Source organism: Triticum urartu, chromosome 5A (genome assembly GCF_056163025.1).
Source record: "Triticum urartu cultivar PI428250 chromosome 5A, HENAU_Tu73, whole genome shotgun sequence".
NCBI classification, from domain to species: domain Eukaryota; kingdom Viridiplantae; phylum Streptophyta; class Magnoliopsida; order Poales; family Poaceae; genus Triticum; species Triticum urartu.
The window spans coordinates 682,892,150-682,897,457 of NC_141877.1; the positions used below are offsets into that span (position 1 = coordinate 682,892,150).

General features: G+C 50.7%; 1 pseudogene; it reads left to right on the forward strand.

The window, feature by feature from the left end:
* Positions 1-4,428: 4,428 nt before the first annotated feature.
* LOC125506568 (non-specific lipid-transfer protein 2P pseudogene) lies at positions 4,429-5,066 on the forward strand (annotated as a pseudogene).
* The last annotated feature ends 242 nt before the right edge of the window (positions 5,067-5,308 follow it).

The window sequence follows — 5,308 nt, forward strand, 5'->3', positions numbered from 1 at the left end:
CTCTGCTGCTGGTGAGCACCGGGGAGCCCCCAGCCGCCCACGCCCCGCCACCCGTTGCCGGCCCCTCCGACACCACCTCCGCCACCACGTCCCCTGCTCCCTCGGTGAGCTCCCCCGTCACCCTGCCACTCCCCCCGCTGCTGTCGTTGCTCCCCTGCCGCTGCTGTGCTACTAGATGAATGGATGGATAGATAGTTAGATAAATAGATTTTTTGTATGTTTTTTCTTCTTCTTGCTACTGTTTTTAGGTGGATGGATGTATGGATAAATTTTTCTTAGATGGATTCATGGATGTTGTTAGAATCATAGATGGTGGATGGATGGAATGTTGGTGAATTTTTTTAGAAACTTTGTTTGTCATATATTTAATGTTAGGTCATGTTGACGAATGTATGTGGTAAAGTTAATGATAGATGAATGGATGGATGGATGTTGGACAAAATTTGACAGTTGACTGAGATGTGATGATCTTGTTATTTTTTTGATACTCATAATGATCTTGATAAAATAATTGAAGACAAAATTTTGAGACTTACTAAGATGTGATGATCTTGCTAAAAAATGATACTCATGATGATGTTGCTAAAAAAATAGAAGACAAAAGTTTGACACTTTACTGAGATGTGATGATCTAAGTTGTTCTTTCGGTGGAATTTGCAGGCTTTGTGGTGTCGCATTTCATCGGAGTGACCGTTGTACGACGCGTTGGTCCCCCTGAGCATCCCTCTGCTGTTCGACTACTTCCTCTACAGCCGAGGGTGAGCTACAAGTCCATCCCCTCCATTTTTTCATATCACTAGATTTCATTCTCAAGTCAACTGACGTAACCTAGGCGTCTCCCGTCCGAAAGGGTTGCATGGATAAATATGCATTCAATTGCATATTTATCACCGCAGCTCTTTCGGATTGTCCAGCGTTTTCCACGGACAGGCCGAGGATGTGTAGATTGGGTATGTTCTCCATGTTTTACCCCGTTCCGAGACAGGATTTCGGCGGCGCCTCCCCATTGTTCTCTGGAGCACATTCTCTCGGCTATTTGCCGAGACGTGTATCTGGAGAACAGCAGGGAGGTGCTGCCGAAATTTTGTCTCGGAACGGGGTAGAATGGAGAACGTACTCAATCTACACATCCTCGGGTGGGATTAGGACCCATCTTTACCTATTAGAGATGTAGGTGGATTAAACGCGGTAGAAACTGAAAATTTGATGCCATTAATTTAAGTGAATCCTTAATTATGTTGTGTGGGTTGCAAAAGAGCAGAGGATGGCAGATAATCAGTGGATGTACAGTGGTTTTATCCGTCGGAATCGAGTAACATCAGAGTGGATCGCGAAAACCGATGTGTATTTGAAGGAGATATTCCGTCGTCCAATGAGAATTATCCCACCATGCCCCTGTGCGAGATGTGCCAGACGTCACCGTAGAAATCAGACGGACATGAGTGAGCACCTTCGCACGCACGGATATATGCCAAACTTTGACATGCCGCCGATAAACATAGCCGAGCAGGACCGTGGTAGAGAGGAGGTGATGCGACAACGCATCGATGGATATGAGGACGACGGGGTCAGGGACATGCTAGATGATGTCATTGTTACAGAAACGGCAAATGCGACACCTTCAGAGAATGAACCGGAGGAGCCGGAGGCAACCGCAAAGGCCTTCTTGGAGGTCTTGGCCTCGTCGAAGAAACCTCTTTATGCGGGTGCGAAAATATCTCAGCTGGATGCCATCTCGCAACTGATTGCAGTCAAGGCTAAGTACGGCTGTAGCCAGAAATGCTTTGAAGCATTCCTGGGAGTATGGGCTAACAGCCTCCCTGAGGGTCATGAACTGCCGAAAAGCATGTACGATACAAAGAAAATCATGAAGGCACTCTCTATGGATTATGAGAAAATAGATGTTTGCCCGAAGAATTGCCTTTTGTTTAGGCACGAGTATGCGGATGACAAGTACTGTAGGAAGTGCAGTTCGTCTCGGTACATTGAGGTGGTCGGTGAGGATGGTGAGAAAAAGCAGCTAACCATCCCCCGTTAAGGTTCTTCGGTATCTTGATTTTATAAAAAGACTGCAGCGCCTTTTCATCACGAAGGAGTCTGCCAAAATGATGAAGTGGCACAAGGAAGGTATAAGGTACAATCCAAAAAAAATCATACATCCATCGGGAGAGGAAGCATGGAAGTCATTCGATGAAGAATACCCCGAGGAAGCAGCCGAGGCTGGGAATGTCAGAATAGCCATATCAGGTGATGGGTTGAATCCATATGGTATGTCGTCCAATCCATACAGCTGCTGGCCTGTGTTTGTAATTCCGCTCAATCTTCCTCCCGGTGCCCTAATGCAACGGAAGACCATGTTGTGATGATGTTCATTTAGAGACTTGTGTGTGATGATGCTTATGCATATATTGTTGTGATGGTGCCGGATGATATCCCGTTGTGTTTTATATGTCTATCTCATCATATATATCTGCTGATATGTGCTGCTATTTGAATTAAATTGATCTGAAAACAAACAGAAAAAAGAAAAAAAAAGCAAAAGCAAACTATGCCGACGGCTAGGCCGTCGGCATAGGGCTAGCGTGAGCTCCCAGTAGCTGACACGTGGGCGCCTATGCCGACGGCCTAGCCGTCGGCTTAGTTTAAAAACTGTGCCGACGGCTAGGCCATCGGCATAGGCGCCCACGTGTCAGCTACTGGGAGCTCTGTATGAAGGACTATGCCGACGGCCTGGCCGTCGGCTTAGTTTCAAATTATGCCGACGGCCAGGCCGTCGGCATAGCCCTGGTCCTAGAGCAGCGGCTGGTCGCCATGTGGCACACCTATGCCGACGGTCGGGCCGTCGGCATAGTTTTTGACTAAGCCGACAGCTAGGCCGTCGGCATAGTGGTGCGACGTGGCGACCGTTCGTTGGGCAGACTTGACGGCGGCCGCCGTTAGGCGTGATAGTTGCCGACGGCCAGGGCCGTCGGCATAGATGTACGGCCCCCGTCGGCGTATCATATATGCCGACGGCTTTTCTATGCCGACGGCCTCCCTGGCTGTGCCGACGCATATGTTGCCGACGGCCCTATGCCGACGGAGGCCGTCGGCATAAGCCTATCCTGACGGGACTCAGGCCTATGCCGACGGCCCTGGCCGTCGGCATAGGGGGCGATTCCGGTAGTGCTATCGGCTGATGCAGATGAATCCACGTCCAGGCTCGACTCCGATACCCTGTCTCCGTGCACACTGTCGATCGAGGTTGCTCAAGGACATGGCGAGGTGCTTCTCAAGCTCCGGTGGTATGCGGCGGAGGCACGAGCTCCTCTCCGGGTGAGAGCCAAGGCGTTTTCCAATCCGGCGAAAATCCATCTAGTACGTAGCTAGCTAGTCTCTTGTGAATCGGTCCAGCAACTCTGCTGTACGTGTGTATTGTCTTTCGGTGGAACCCAAGCCAGCTTCGGTGCGTACATACCCATATGCAATCTCGTAGAGCACGCCTGAGCCCAGCCGGCGCCTCCTGACGAGCTGCCGAGGAGGTGTTGTTGCTACTGCAGCACAGCGCCCTCTGGCCGGCACCCGTACATTGCCGCGAGTTCCTACAGGCTACAGGAGCAGTGGCTCGATGACAGTGGCCACGGTGAGTTTGTAGATACTGATGTGGCAGTCAATTAAACCTGTGTGACATGGCGGTCAAACTTACGTGACAAGTCTAGTTTTAGTTAAAACCATGTACACGGCAGCACCAAACCATCCTAAACGGTACGAAGGACTAAACTTATCCAGTTTTGAAAGTTGAGGGATTAGGATTTGCTGGTTTTGAAATTAAGGGATCATTTATAGACTTTCGAAAATAGTTGAGGGACGAAAAATATACTCATCTCTATATAAGCAGATGATGTTCGCCGTATGTATCAGGATGTCTTTCAAGCGCGTATTGTTTGTTGGTAAGAAAGGAACGAGTCAGCGGAGGCGCGATCGATGACGTTGACACCGAGCGAGCGAGGAACTTTGTAAATGGGTGAACGGAACACACCTCTCTATGCCGAACAAGAGAACGTACGTTTGTAGTTAATTTGTACACGGCGGCAGCTGGTGGCCAGACGCATTTGGATCCTTGCATCACCGAGCATGGACGTATATAGTACGAACTACTCGGCTGACCTTCTACCGACTGGAGTTGAATGCCCATGCATGCGTGCGTCAACCTGTTTGCTGACCCTCCCTAGTCATGGCCAACTACTGCAACACATGCCTTAACTCTGCATGCATGCATGGGTGATTAACTTTAACCATGCCCTAGTCATGGCGGCAGGTGGGGTGTTAATTATCAAGGTTGCCAGTGATCGACGTGCATCTCACTCACTTGGCGGCACATGGCTGGCGATCGAGCTCGGAGTCTGGGACCGTGCATGACCGCCTATAAATACACCGGGAGTCCCTAGTTCCGTCTCCACACCACCATTGCAGCACTCGATCACACACAACACTTGCCACTGCGAGAGCGAGAGTGAGCAAGGAGTAGACCAACGTGCGTACGACGACGGGCATGGCGATGAGGAAGGCGGTCCTCCTGGCGGCCATGATGCTGACGCTGCTGGTGGCGGCGCCCGGCGGGGCGCTCGCGGCGTGCGAGGTGGGGCAGCTGACGGTGTGCATGCCGGCGATCACCACCGGCGCCAAGCCGAGCGGCGCGTGCTGCGCCAACCTGCGCGCACAGCAGGCGTGCTTCTGCCAGTACGCCAAGGACCCCTCCCTCGGCGCCTACATCAAGAGCCCCCACGCGCGCGAGACCCTCGTCTCCTGCGGCCTCGCCGTCCCCCACTGCTAGGCGCCTAGAGCGAGTATGGCTCAGCTATAGGTAGGCTACGTACCTCCGTCCATGAGAATGAGAGACGAGAGACTATAGCTTTAGCCTAGCTGAGTGCGTGATGCGTCCATGCACGCACGCATGTTCCTGTTATGATGCTGGAATAAAATGATGGCGATGAATAAAAAATGATCTACGGCGGTCAGGCTGCTGCTGGTGGTAGTAAATTTGTGTCGCAACTTTGATGAGATCGATTGAGTTGTGTCGCTATGCATCTGCCTTTGGACTTCTCTTCTGGTTCCTCTGCTTCTTCTGTCCCCTCTGTCCGGCCGTCACTTGCTGTAAGCTTTTCACAGCCAAAATCACGTAAAAGAATGGGCAACCGTCAAAAAAAAAACTCACGAAATTACTACGAGTTTCCTAGACACAAATAAGCCGCTGATGAGGCTGCACAATGCAGCAGAAACACATGACATGCTCTACAAGTTTTTTTTTGAGCAGTAACATGCTATACAA